The following is a 14,725-nucleotide window of genomic DNA, read 5'->3' as shown; positions in this document are numbered from 1 at the left end:
GTGAAGCTTCGTCAGCGCGGATTTCGAATGCCGTTGCCTAGCATCCATCTGGCGAATCGCCGCTCTCTACCCAACAAAACGGACGAACTCCTTCTGCTCTCCCGGACAAACAAGGATTTTTCTAACTCTGCTGCTCTGTGTTTCACGGAAACCTGGCTAAATGGCGACATACATCGTCCTAATACATGCGTTACATCTGCCTAATTTCCAGCTGATCAGAGCAGATCGGGACGCAAAATCAACGGGGAAATCGCGCGGCCGTGCTTTTACATCAATGAGAGGTGGTGTACAGATATAACTGTTAAAGAAGATGTGCTGTTCAGATCTAGAAACGCTCTTCATTAACTGCAAGCCGTTCTATTCGCCACGGGAGGTCTGCTCGTTCATTCTCATGAGTGTCTACATTCCACTGCAAGCGCACGTGAGCACAGCTCTACAGAAACTCACTGATCTGATCACAGAGAGTGAGCAACAACACCCAACAGACTCTGTTTTAATCATTCTCAGGGACTTTAATAAAGCAAATCTCTCCCGCGAACTGCCAAAATACAGACAGCACATCACATGTCCCACCAGAGACAGTAATATATTGGATCACTGTTACACAGCGATAAAGGACGCATATCACTCGTTTCCACGAGCAGCTATAGGACTCTCTGATCACTGTTTAGTTCATCTTATTCCGTCCTACAGGCAGAAACTTAAATCTGCAAAACCTGTATTAAGAACTGTTAAAAGATGGACTAATGAAACAGAGCGGGACTTACAAGCCTGTTTCTCTCTCACTGATTGGACTGCTTTTGAAAATGCTGCCACCGATCTGGACGAGCTCACAGAGACTGCAACATCTTATATCAGTTTCTGTGAGGATATGTGCATTCCTACCAGGACTCATCTAACTTACAACAACGACAAACCATGGTTCACTGCAAAACTCAGAGAGCTCCGTGAGGCCAAAGAAGATACTTACAGAAAGCGGGATAAAGTCTTGTATAAACAGGCCAAATACACACTGGAAAAGGAGATCAGAGTGACAAAGAGGAATTATTCTGACAAGCTAAGGAACAAATTCTCTTCCAGGCATCCTGCTTCAGTGTGGAAAGGTATGAAAGACATCACCAGTTACAAATTACCATCCCCCAGCGCTCTGGAGAATCAACAACTGGCTGACAATTTGAATGTCTTTTACTGTAGGTTTGAAAAAACAACCCACACCCGCCCTGATCACCTCTCCACACAACCATTAACACCTCCAGCAACCCCCCTCTACCCCAGACGGTGTGTCACCAGCCTGCTTCACACAGATCTTCAACAGGTCACTGGAGTTGTGTGAAGTCCCCTCATGCTTCAAACGCTCCACCATCATCCCCATCCCAAAGAAACCCAAAAATACTGGACTTAATGACTACAGACCTGTGGCTCTAACGTCTGTGGCCATGAAATCATTTGAAAGACTGCTTTTGATCTTATCTGAAGGACATCACTGGACCCTTACTGGACCCCCTGCAGTTTGCCTACAGAGCAAACAGGTCTGTGGATGATGCTGTCAATATGGGACTGCACTTCATCCTGCAGCATCTGGACAGACCAGGGACTTATGTGAGGATCCTGTTTGTGGACTTCAGCTCCGCTTTTAACAGCATCATCATGGACACCCTTCAGAATAAACAAACTCAGCTCTCCGTCCCAACCTCTGTCCGTCAGTGGATCAACAGCTTCCTGACAGACAGACAGCAGTTAGTAAAGCTTGATAAATTCACATCCAGCACCCGCACCATCAGCACTGGAGCTCCTCAGGGCTGCATTCTCTCCCCACTGCTCTTCTCCGTCTACACCAACGACTGGACCTCTAAAGACCTCTCTGTCAAGCTCCTGAAGTTTGCAGACGACACCACACTGATCGGCCTCATCCAGGACAGTGACGAGTCTGCTTACAGACAGGAGGTTAAGGAGCTGGCTGTATGGTGCAGTCTTAACAACCTGGAGCATGCTCAAAACTGTGGAGATGATCGTGGACTTCAGGAAAAACCCACCTGCACTCCCCCCACTCACCATCATGAACAGCACTGTGACTGCAGTGGAGTCATTCAGATTCCTGGGCACCACCATCTCTCAGGACCTGAAGTGGGGCATTCACATTGACTCTATTGTGAAAAAGGCCCAGCAGAGGTTGTACTTTCTTCGCCAGCTGAGGAAGTTCAACCTGCCACAGGAGCTGCTGAAACAGTTCTACTCTGCCATCATTGAATCCATCCTCTGCACCTCAATAACTGTCTGGTTCAGCTCAGCTACCAAATCTGACCTCAGAAGATTACAGAGGGTAGTCCGGACTGCTGAGCGAATCATTGGTACAACCCTCCCCACTCTCGAAGAGCTGTACTTATCCAGAGTGAGCAAAAGGGCTGGCAAAATCACTCTGGACCCCTCACATCCAGCACACTCCCTCTTTGAACTGTTACTGTCTGGCCGACGCTACAGAGCTCTGAGCACCAGAACGACCAGACACAGGAACAGTTTCTTTCCTCAGGCAATCCATCTCATGAACACTTGACAATAAAACACGGAACACACAACTCTATTATTTATTCACCACACTTTCTTACTTTTTTATTTCAAATTTGTACATATCAGACCTGTACACACATAATTGTCTATATTATATATTGTGTTTTTGTTGTGTCCTGTCCTGTTGCCGTCTCTCTGTTGCACTGTGGAGCTTCTGTCACTAAAACAAATTCCTTGTATGTGTAAACATACTTGGCCAATAAAGCTCATTCTGATTCTGATAACATGCAAACATAAAAATCAGTTTACCATACAAATCTGTTTTAAGGGTTTACATACAAATTTATAGATAAGTGGTCAGTTAGTTGTCTATCATTAATTGTCCCTGACATTTTGCCACTTATTAGCAATGCCTTTTTTAAAACAATTAAAATCAGCAATGTAAAAAGGTTGCAAGCGGGAGAGGGACAAAATCTTGCAGAAACAAGCCTGAAAAAAGATCTTGCACAGCCCTCTAATGTCAACAATTCGCCACTTCAGGGCTCAAGCTCCTGTCCGAGAGCCATCAGATAAGTTTATATGCTTTTCTTTAACATAAACAAAATAAATTAGATTTTAACGCAAAATAAAATACATAGAAATTATTTTTGTCCAGTGTTATTTAGCCATAAACATGCTACCGTCACCAAAAATAGAGTCAACAATGAATAATAAATGTATTCAATGACTGGCTTTTCCAAATTCACATTAAGGACAGCATAAATGGACACTTACATTTGCACAGACAACCAAAGAACCAAGCGAATGCAAACAGAAAACTCAACATGAAGTTAATTGCTAGTACAAAACGTAAATAGCATTGTGCATATGCAATGCAATATTCTAACCAATCTCTAAAACAGAGAAAACTAATAAGAAATTCACAGTAAGGTGCCGTTCACACAGAGCACCTTTTCCCATTCCATTGTGGTACTTTCTATTGTTTTTCTATGTATACTATGATGGACGTGTTTAACCATTGCACTCACATCTTACATTTTTGCAGCATCTTGCACATGATGCTGAATTCTAAAAATGTGGTGCTCAAGTTAAAATAAGTTAAAACACTTAAAAATGTGTCTCAAATCCTTGCATTTTTTCCCCATTCCCTGCCCTCATTTTGCATTTTTCAAAACAAAAATGCATTCTGTGTGCCTGTAGCTTTGTAGCTTCCAGCTTTGGAAAAAGTGCTGTTCCAGCTTGGATTTCACATCCTGCTCACCATGATCATATCCAAACGTTAGACATCCAGATTATGTTTTTAAAGCTGACCTGGGCTTTCTTTGCTAGTGAAGAGTAGTTCCTCATTATCACTGTCAGCTCTCTTCCTTTCTGGCTCTTCGTGGCCTCTAGGTGCGTTAGATGTAAATCCTCTCTTAACGACAATACCAGACTACATGTCTCTCTATGTGTGCTTTTTTAGCCAACCTTGCAATTTTAATGTTAATGTCTCCTTATATCCCTTGTGTTGTAGCATTCCTCATTTCACATGATGAAGGATGTCTAAACCAGTGGATCCCAACCTTTTTTCCTTGAAGCACTCTCTCCTTACATTTAAGAAAACCTGAGACCCCCCCCCTGTAGTTACGTGATAATGACGATTTAATATTAAATACTCTCATTCGTTGTAAATATTAAACCAGGCTGCTTTTTATCTGGCAACCCTTCACATGGAGAATAAGTGAAGACAATATGTTTGTGAAATGTAAGAGTTCATAAGAAAGTGGAAGAAAAGCAGCGCATGTGTCTCCCAGCGGTTGGTCTGGTAACTGGATCTGATATCATAGTGACAGTTCTGTTCTCAGCTGACTGGATGGTCCTGTAGCTTTTTATTAAAGGACCTTGTATTATAGTGATGCTGTGTGCCTTCTGGTGCCAGCTTGGGATTTTGAGTGTTTTAGAACCTCTAGTGTCTTGGAATCATTTTTTGAGGAGCTCTTGTGTTTGTTAAAGGCCTTCTGTGTCAGGTCACACAGCTGTTGACAAGGCATTGTGTGGAGGCAGGCCTTTATCAGTGGTGACTACAATGGCATGTAGATTTCGGAGGGAGAGGCTCTTGAAGCCTGTGTCCTCAATCATCTCAGATTCGTTGTGAACTCTGCAGTTGGCCTGTCAGAGTCAGTTGTAGTAAACTTGGAGAGTTTAATGTTGACCTGGATTGGTATCCAGGATGTCTGGGTCTGATAATTCTTTTATTGGGCTTGTTTCACAGAGTTTCTGCAGGATTCTTAAGCTCAGATTTAAGACTATTTAAGGACCCGTGGGAACCCTGGTTATCCTGTGTAGATGCAGTCTCAGGTGGTCTTGTTAGGTCACTTTGTGTGCCATTTTAGAGTTTGTCTCGATTAGTCCTTTCCCTTCCGTGTGTTTTAGTAAGCTGGCTAGTGAGATCCCCATGCATCTCTGTACTTAGTAGGGGACGTGTGCAGTGCTTCTTGTTGCAGTCTGTAGGAATGTTTCAGTTCTCTTTGGACCATGTCAGGCTCCTCTTTTATGCTACCAAGTTGCAGAGTCTGGGTTTGGACTTAAGCTCTGGCCATGTTCAAATGGCCCTCACAGTCCTTGGCTCTAGCATCATCTTATTTTAGTTCCATGTTGGCTGTTTTCGACTGTTACTGTGTATTGTTACTTCTTTCTGTAGGTTCTGTCAGCTGTCAGAGCCTCCTGAAGTCTTGAACTCCATCCTACCAGGTCCATTTGTTGGATTTGAGGATATAGTTCATATTGATGAAGCACTCAATCAGAATGCCAAAAGAAGATCATATGACAGTTAGGAGATTGGTTTGTGACTCTAGATTTGAAGGACAATATTTTATTTTCATATTGTGCAAAAACAGAGGAGATGTCTATGGTTTGCTTTCAGAGAGGAAGGTAGTCTATACCAGTTTTTTGTTTCCTTCCGTTCGCTGCTCCTTGCACTTTCACAAAATGTAAGGATGTAGTCTTTAATGCATCTCCAATAACACAGCATTTGCATCCTGAATCATTTTGACGATTGATTGGTATTAGTTCACTCAGACCCAAGACAAGTGCAAGTGACCCTAGACAAGAATTTTGAAGGTTATTTTCACAAAGTAGTCTTTGCAACCTTTAGGTCTGAGGTTATTGCCTTGTAGACATTTTTTCCTTCTCCATTTGTGATGAATGAACAGGAGAGGTTTGCGTATGCGAACAAATATATTTAAACAACTTTGTCTGCTTTGGAGGTTGCACCAGGGGTTCTTGTTGGAGGTCGCTGCAGTCTCCAGAGATTATCACATTTGTAATGAAATTTCTGGTGCTTTGGAGACACATGAGTTGCTTTCACCTCTAAGCTTCCTAAACTAGGACTATTAGGATGCTTCTTGGGCCTTTGCTGAGGGTGTTTCTTTTCAAGACACCTCTATTGCAGCAGGTTGGTTCTCTCCATATAGCCTACTTTTGTGAGATTTTATGATCTCTGTTGACAGAAGTTAGTCTGTCTGTTAACCTGTGGTTTGTGTCACCATAAGTGTCAGATGGACTGAGTACTTGGCAGCTACTGTTCACATAGCACAATGGTAAATCATACATTGTGTTATTACCCAGTGCTGAGTTTCCTACGAATGGAAGTGTCTTGGTTACTAAACATAATCCTGGTTCCCTGAGTGGGAATGCAGAAGCTGCATAGTTGGCCATGCTCACTGTTGTGCACCTTGCTGAAAATCTGAGATGACAGTACCGAGTGCTTGCCTGTAAGTGTGCTATACGTATAAAGGTTACGTAGCTCTTTATGGGTTGTGCTTTCAGACAATTATTTAGCATGATTCTGTAGGGCGTCAGACCACATAACCATAGACATGTTCCCATTTCTTATGACACAGCACCTCATTTCCACTTTGGGACCCAGTATTGCATTTCGTAACCTAGACCATTTCTTCACGAGGTGGAATTAAGCATTACATGGCAAAATAATAATAAGTATCCTCAAGTATCCTCTTTAAGGAATTTGTTGAATAAAGTCTGTTCTGAAACTCAAGTATACTGGGACAATGCTTTAATTTTTGTTCATCATGTTAAGTGTTTTGCTATGTTGTATGCCATACTTTTGTAAGTTCCCGCTGTTTTTGTCATTGGCTATTAATAAGGGGAGCAAATAATTTTGGGCTCTGTAATCATGCAAAAGAGTGCCCCATTTAGGAAACATAGTATTAAAAAGTAAGACTTGTAACAGTCTACCTGTGAGAAATTCTAACTTTTGCTTTTTTACCTCCCCAGATGAAGTGTAAAATGAAAGAGTGCATCAAAGGCTTACAGTATGTATGAGGACCTTCTGTTTCTCAGCTGGCACTGGCTGCAGATGGAGGTGGACTGCAGTAGCTGCATACTAGTGTCCCACTCAAGAATGTGCCTAGAGAATCCAAGAATTCATTCAAACAGCAGCGCAGGAGTGAAGAACTATTAATACACTGTACTGATGGCCTTCACACTCCCCATCCCCCCAAAACAGGACAAAGCTGCGTACATGTGCATACAATTGTGTATGTACATTCACTGAGCATTAATAGGAAATGAAAGGACAAGATAAATTTACCTTTATTGGTGTAAAAGCTAAGCTATTGTTGAGATTTATTCGTATAGAAATCAACTCACCATTTCCCCTCAAAATATTTTCAGTCATAGTCAATCATTGTACTCATAAAGAGGCATATAAGGAATTTTCTGCTAAATTCCATGGGTATATACTTAAGTGTTTTATATACGGTGGCCAAGAGAGCTCAACACGCTACAACTTCAGAAAGCACATGCAAATAGAAAAAGCACCAGCAAATTAAGAAAACATCTTTATCATCTTCATCACTACTCGCAAATACAAAAACCAAATACACGCACTGCAACAAATAAAGAAATGCACTATAATTCACAACATAACCAAATACAGAAAACCACAAGTATCACAGACCACAACAAAATTACCCCCCCAAAATGAAAATTAACCATGGTTTTTTTTTTTTTTGGTGTATTGATTTCCATTTGTATAATCACAGTTGTACAAATACCATGGTTAACCTATGGTGGTAACACTTTATTTCGATAGTCCACTTTAGATATTCTACTAACAGTAAGTAACTTTGCAACTACATGTCAACTAGTAGTCATTAGAGTATTAGTAGACTGTCTGCTTAATAACTTCTAACACTTTATTTTGATGTATCCACAACATATACTCACTATGATAAACTTTGCAAGTATATGTTAACTTATTCTACTAACCCTAAACATACCCTAACAGTCTACTCTGAGAGACATGTAGCTGCAAATTAATCAGAATTAGTTGACATTAGGGATGGGCATTTTTGGCAATTTCTTATTTCTATCATCGATAGGTTTTAAAAACGAGTAATCGAGTACTCAGGGAGCGGGGCATGGAGATAATGAAAATATCTGAAGACTAGTATGAAAATGAATATGACATGAAAACATGTCTATGAAAATATGAACACATGATTAGAACACTGTTAGATTATGATTATGATGCAGCAATGTTACTAAAAAAGAATAGCTGCCTGGGGTGAAACTCTGTGACTTTATGCCAATAAACTGAAGCCCGTTCTATGACACATCCTATGATATTAATCAGATAACTTCGATACATCTTTCAGTTACAGTAATTGTTTATTTTGTCAGCTTATTTAGGCTAATAATATACACACACAAAAAAATCTAAGGAATCATATGATCAGGATGTTAAAATAAATAAATTAGCTGTTAAAATAGTATTTTTCCATAAGTCACGGATCATCTCTTCACTGTCAGCTATGACTTAAACCAAGAATGTTACATAGATATCTTGCTTTATTGAAGATCTTATTCTGACTTGGGTGATGATGACCAACCATAGTGTAGAATATTAGGCTGTCACCTCTCATGACCAGTGATATTTTAGGGCCTTCTCACAGTTCTCAGGCCACCCCAATGCCACCCATTTAGACATGCCACGGCTACCTTCAACAGTCTTTAGAGCCTGGTTTCGCCTGTTCATGATATGACATCCATTTAGTCTAACTCTTTCTCTTGAGACATGCTTAGACATCAACACTCATCATATAAACCTTGGCAAATAAATAAACTGGTCAATTCTAAATATTACAAATCAAGCTACTTAAAAGTCAACATAAATAAATGGAGAACATTGTAAGGAAGTTCAGCTGAATCATTTATTCAAGTCGCAATGCATGCACTTCAGCATGAAACTTTTTTGTTGACATGAAAAGGGAAACAAATCACCATAATGGAGACTTAAAACAAAACTAGAGCCAAACCCATTCTGTACATGTATGAAAGTAATAAAGGCAAATTGGTAATGCGTGAAGCTGGTGATGCTGTTTGTGGAGTTGCTTAATCATCTTCTGCTGGGATCTTGAGAGATTTAATGTCTCTTTTATTTGGCTTATTTCATCTCAAGTCAAATGCAGTTGCTGTGTTTCTGCTTAATATCTTCTTTTTTTCCTCTGTTCTTGTGTTTCTCTTTCCTTCAGTGAGTCTGCTTGTTGACAGTAGGTGTCATCACTAATGGTCAATAATGAACAATAATTAACTGCAACACTGCTGAAGTGTTACTTTTTACTGTACTTAGCCTGGACTCAGACACCAAGCTGTGTACATTTACCACCAAGGATTTTGCTGTGCATGTACCAAGACCCAGTATGTGCCAAATGTCTGTGGGGGGTAAAAAAAGCTGAAAGTTAATAAATGAAGTTAATCTATCTCCAATCAATGAGATAAAAAAAAGAGAAAGTGAGCAAAAACGAGAGAGGAAACTCAATGCTTATCTTCCTCTACTTCCTCATGTCTGAGGTTTATTAATGCCTCCCTAGGGAGGAATTAATAGTTTCCTTTTCTCAAAGCAGAAAAAAAGAGAAAATGCTTAAAGTAGCCTCACTTTACTCTTGCTCAAGTAAGACTGAGACTGCCACCTGCAGGTCTCTCTTTGGCTCTCTGTTGCCACTGTCTGACATGAATGTAACTTGATTTTCATCCCTGTCCCTCAGAGTCAAGAGTGGCTCACAATGACAGCGATTCACAGCAACCAAACTTCATTCATTTTTAGTGAGAGTTAGCCATTTCCGGCAACACAAGCAAGAGCAGCCACTGACGATGTGACTGCTGTTTACACTGGCTGCATTTAGACAGGAACACAAATCTTTATTTTCTACTCATGTCTGTCCCAGATGATTTATTGGTGAAATGTGTAGAGACAAAAGGGTATGAGATCTGACTTTTGACTGAGTAAAACTAATACATATGAATCGAGTGGTATAATCCAAGACTTCTGAAGCGACAGGGTCGCTTTATGTAACAAATAGGTCATAAATAAACACTTATTTTTTTTAAATAGAGGCAGGTTACATGGTTAAGTGATGCTCATACAGCCAAAATCCAGCTGCGTGCATGTACAAAGCTATTCACAATGAGCGCTGCAAAAGAGAAGAATATATACGGCTATTATACAGCAAATAAAACATTTGCATGCATTATTTCAAACCTTTGCATGGTTGAATGATGTGCACAGTCAAAATATGCATCAGGTTCTCCTGTAGGCAGGTCAGATGGACAAAAATCAATTATGAATAACAATTGCTAAGAAATGTCTACTTGTTCCTGTTTACAGTAGCGTTACTGTGCTGTGGCATGCTGTAGTACAGCTGTACTGGGCAACGCTGGTCGAATCTCCTCCACTGATCTGCTCCTCGCTGCTGTGCTCACATGCGCTGATAATAATAGCTTTGCCAGGGTTTTTATATTTTTTATACGTTTGCTTGATATTTCTTTACACAGAATCATCATTTCTATTCATTTCCCACTGATTTCCGTGATCTGATGAGCATTATAACTCATATTACGCGATCATATCTCTGTATGAATGAATGGTAGAGACGCGTATTTTCCTTTACCTGACACAGACTGACCCTCGCGGTGATTTCAGCGTCTGCCTCTAAATGAGGACATAAACACACGAACAACATCTCCAGAACTGCTCTGAAGGAGTCACTTCATGAGCGTTTCAGTTTCATTTGAGTAAAACTAGGGTCATATCACATTCACACAGAAATTTAAAGGTATTCACAGCAACCCTTCAAAATAAAAGTCTGGTTTAATTTGAAGATATTGCAGCTGAAATATATTTGTTCAGCAGAATGTACCTAGGCCTACTACTACTAAAATTATGAAAACTTAATTTTTTTAAGGAATGATCACACAACATTTCTTCCATGTTTTAATTTTAATAGTAAATCCCCTTTGTTTGCCAAAAAGTTTAATTTTCAATAATTTCAATAAAAGAAAATATTTCATAAGGATATTTTAAGAATAAATAACAATAAAACATTAGGTGAGAGAAAATAAAACATAACTTTATAATTGTCATTTTCTTTAATCATAGCTATAATTATTATAACACCTAAAAAGTGTTTGTTTCAGCCACTTGAAGGATGGGTACATTATGTGCTCATGATCAGGATGGTACCACCCCCACCGCATTCTGAGAAAGGAAAAGAAAAAATGAGTCAAAAACAACAACATCAACAGTTATGTCTGATTCTGTTGCATAGAACTGAATAAAAATACATTGATATTTAATATTAATATATTTTCTGTTTAATGTTCTATCAATAGAAGTGTGGTTATTTTATTGGCTTCTGTTTTTCAAATTCTGTGTCATTAAAATTTAGTTCAATTAAAAAGTCTTACAAAATTAATTTATATTATTTAATAAAATAAAAAATAATTATTACAAAGCATTTTCGGTTTCGGTTTTCGACCAAACACATCCAGAATTCTTGGTTTCGGCCCAGAATTGTCATTTCAGTGCATCCCTGCCATTTACTGTAACTACATACAGAGCACTGTGCTAGCAACCACATGCTCCTTTAAAGGATTACACACACACACACACACACACACACTAGTATGCAGAGAGACATTTAAGAGGGTTTATTCTCCAAATAACTTTAAATTCATGTTGCTGAAAAATGTGTTAATACATGTTATGTGTATGGACTCTTGTTTTTGTTCCACGTTAGCTTCCTGTCCACTAGTTTTTGCCTCTAAAAGCCACAAAGCCTTCTAAGAAGACCGTAAAGGCTTAAGTCATGTCTGAGCTGTAGTTATGATGAAACTTGAAAGTTAAGTTGCACAATGTTTAGGTTTTATTTATTTTTTTTACTATTATTTTGATTTATGTCTTAGTTTTAGGTTGTGTTATGTTTATATTTTTTTTAAGTAATTTGAAACTGATTTTTATATTTGTATTTGCATTTTGAATATAATATGGCAATTAAATGCACTAAATGTGTATAGTTTTCAGTTATTAATATATGCAGTTTCAGCAATAAAAATGTTAATTTTTCTAAAAAGGAAACAAATTACTTGTTCATTTTAAGAGACCTGTTTTATTTTCTCTTGTATATTTAGTATTGTTCTTTAGAAAAGAAAAAGTAATTCTTATCAGATTAATCGATGGAATTTTCGGTAGAATACTCGATTACTAAAATATTCAATAGCTACGGCCCTAATTGCTAGTTTTACTTAGGTTTTCCTCATTTAAAACTGATTACGACTTGCCTACTGATTCTGAGTCTACATACAGGTCCTTTTCAAAAAATTAGCATATTGTGATAAAGTTCATTATTTTCTGTAATGTACTGATAAACATTAGACTTTCATATATTTTAGATTCATTACAACACAACTGAAGTAGTTCAAGCCTTTTATTGTTTTAATATTGATGATTTTGGCATACAGCTCATGAAAACCCAAAATTCCTATCTCAAAAAATTAGCATATCATGAAAAGGTTCTCTAAACGAGCTATTAACCTAATCATCTGAATCAACTAATTAACTCTAAACACCTGCAAAAGATTCCTGAGGCTTTTAAAAACTCCCAGCCTGGTTCATTACTCAAAACCGCAATCATGGGTAAGACTGCCGACCTGACTGCTGTCCAGAAGGCCATCATTGACACCCTCAAGCAAGAGGGTAAGACACAGAAAGACATTTCTGAACGAATAGGCTGTTCCCAGAGTGCTGTATCAAGGCACCTCAGTGGGAAGTCTGTGGGAAGGAAAAAGTGTGGCAGAAAACGCAGCACAACGAGAAGAGGTGACCGGACCCTGAGGAAGATTGTGGAGAAGGACCGATTCCAGACCTTGGGGGACCGGCGGAAGCAGTGGACTGAGTCTGGAGTAGAAACATCCAGAGCCACCGTGTACAGGTGTGTGCAGGAAATGGGCTACAGGTGCCGCATTCCCCAGGTCAAGCCACTTTTGAACCAGAAACAGCGGCAGAAGCGCCTGACCTGGGCTACAGAGAAGCAGCACTGGACTGTTGCTCAGTGGTCCAAAGTACTTTTTTCGGATGAAAGCAAATTTTGCATGTCATTCGGAAATCAAGGTGCCAGAGTCTGGAGGAAGACTGGGGAGAGGGAAATGCCAAAATGCCTGAAGTACAGTGTCAAGTACCCACAGTCAGTGATGCTGGTGTTGGTCCACTGTGTTTTATCAAGGGCAGGGTCAATGCAGCTAGCTATCAGGAGATTTTGGAGCACTTCATGCTTCCATCTGCTGAAAAGCTTTATGGAGATGAAGATTTCATTTTTCAGCACGACCTGGCACCTGCTCACAGTGCCAAAACCACTGGTAAATGGTTTACTGACCATGGTATTACTGTGCTCAATTGGCCTGCCAACTCTCCTGACCTGAACCCCATAGAGAATCTGTGGGATATTGTGAAGAGAAAGTTGAGAGACGCAAGACCCAACACTCTGGATGAGCTTAAGGCCGCTATCGAAGCATCCTGGGCCTCCATAACACCTCAGCAGTGCCACAGGCTGATTGCCTCCATGCCACGCCGCATTGAAGCAGTCATTTCTGCAAAAGGATTCCCGACCAAGTGTTGAGTGCATAACTGAACATAATTATTTGAAGGTTGACTTTTTTTGTATTAAAAACACTTTTCTTTTATTGGTTGGATGAAATATGCTAATTTTTTTAGATTTTCATGAGCTGTATGCCAAAATCATCAATATTAAAACAATAAAAGGCTTGAACTACTTCAGTTGTGTTGTAATGAATCTAAAATATATGAAAGTCTAATGTTTATCAGTACATTACAGAAAATAATTAACTTTATCACAATATGCAAATTTTTTGAAAAGGACCTGTAAATGTTTGAAATTCCTGTGGTGTAGATGGACAAACACTAGATGGCACAAAAGCAGTGTAATTAACATTAGTCTGTCATGCAGCCACCACTGCAGAGTGCTTATGTTGGTCACATGACTTGCAGGACCTTGACAAAAGCACACACACACACACACACACACACACACACACCCCTGGTTTCTGTTTCTCAGAAGTTTTGATAGGTGTGTAATATCCTGTGTGTTGAGGTTTTACGCAGAAGTAACCTCGTATCGCACACACACATTCTCTTGCAGTTCTCAGACACTAAACGGCTAAATACATTGTAAACATGTGCTCAGCTGATGCAGTTGCGAGTACAAGTGTAAATGTGTTCTGTCCACAAATGCTTTGTTTTTAGTGACCAGCTTATGAAATAACCTGTTATTTTGCTTCACAGTTGACTCATATGTGTGGTTTGGAGAGTGTGGTTTATACAGATAGCGTGCAAAACTGTCTAAATTCATAGCAACAAACATGCCAGAAAGATCTAGAACTATTAAATAAACACATACGTACAAATACATTGTAAAAAGGATATTTCATTCATTCATTCATTCACTGTTGTCACCTTCATATCATTCCAGTTGCAGAAACTTTTCAATTAGGTTGTACAGTAATTGTCAAATTATCTGTTTTGATGTTCTCTGTGTGTCAACTGGCTCAAACCAGATGAGGATATCGGCCTTAATGAGTCTACTTCACTAAGTTATTTTTAAAGACTTGAGAACCAAATGGTCTTGGGGGAGGAGTTGTAATTTTCAGTGGTATTCTTGGTATTGCTCAGAGATCAGGACACAAGTTCACTTCTTTTAAAGTGCTAGTGATTAATACAGTCAAAGTAAAAAATAAAATAAAAAATTCTTACATTACAATGATTATTTTTTTAATGATTACGAATGACTTCACACTTTGAATTACCATTGTGTATGAAATGTGCTATATAAATAAACTTGCCTTGCAAACGCTCAAATATTTAGAA

At 39.2% G+C, this 14,725-nt stretch overlaps 1 protein-coding gene across 1 annotated transcript in view; it reads left to right on the top strand.

The window, feature by feature from the left end:
• dock10 (dedicator of cytokinesis 10) overlaps positions 1 to 14,725 on the top strand; it is a 106,067-nt gene that overhangs the window by 12,356 nt on the left and 78,986 nt on the right. The window lies entirely within an intron of this gene.

The sequence above is a fragment of the Barbus barbus genome (assembly GCF_936440315.1).
Source record: "Barbus barbus genome assembly, chromosome: 31".
Lineage (NCBI taxonomy): Eukaryota > Metazoa > Chordata > Actinopteri > Cypriniformes > Cyprinidae > Barbus > Barbus barbus.
The sequence above is the reverse complement of the archived record's forward strand: the minus strand, read 5'-3'. Positions and strand labels throughout refer to the sequence as shown.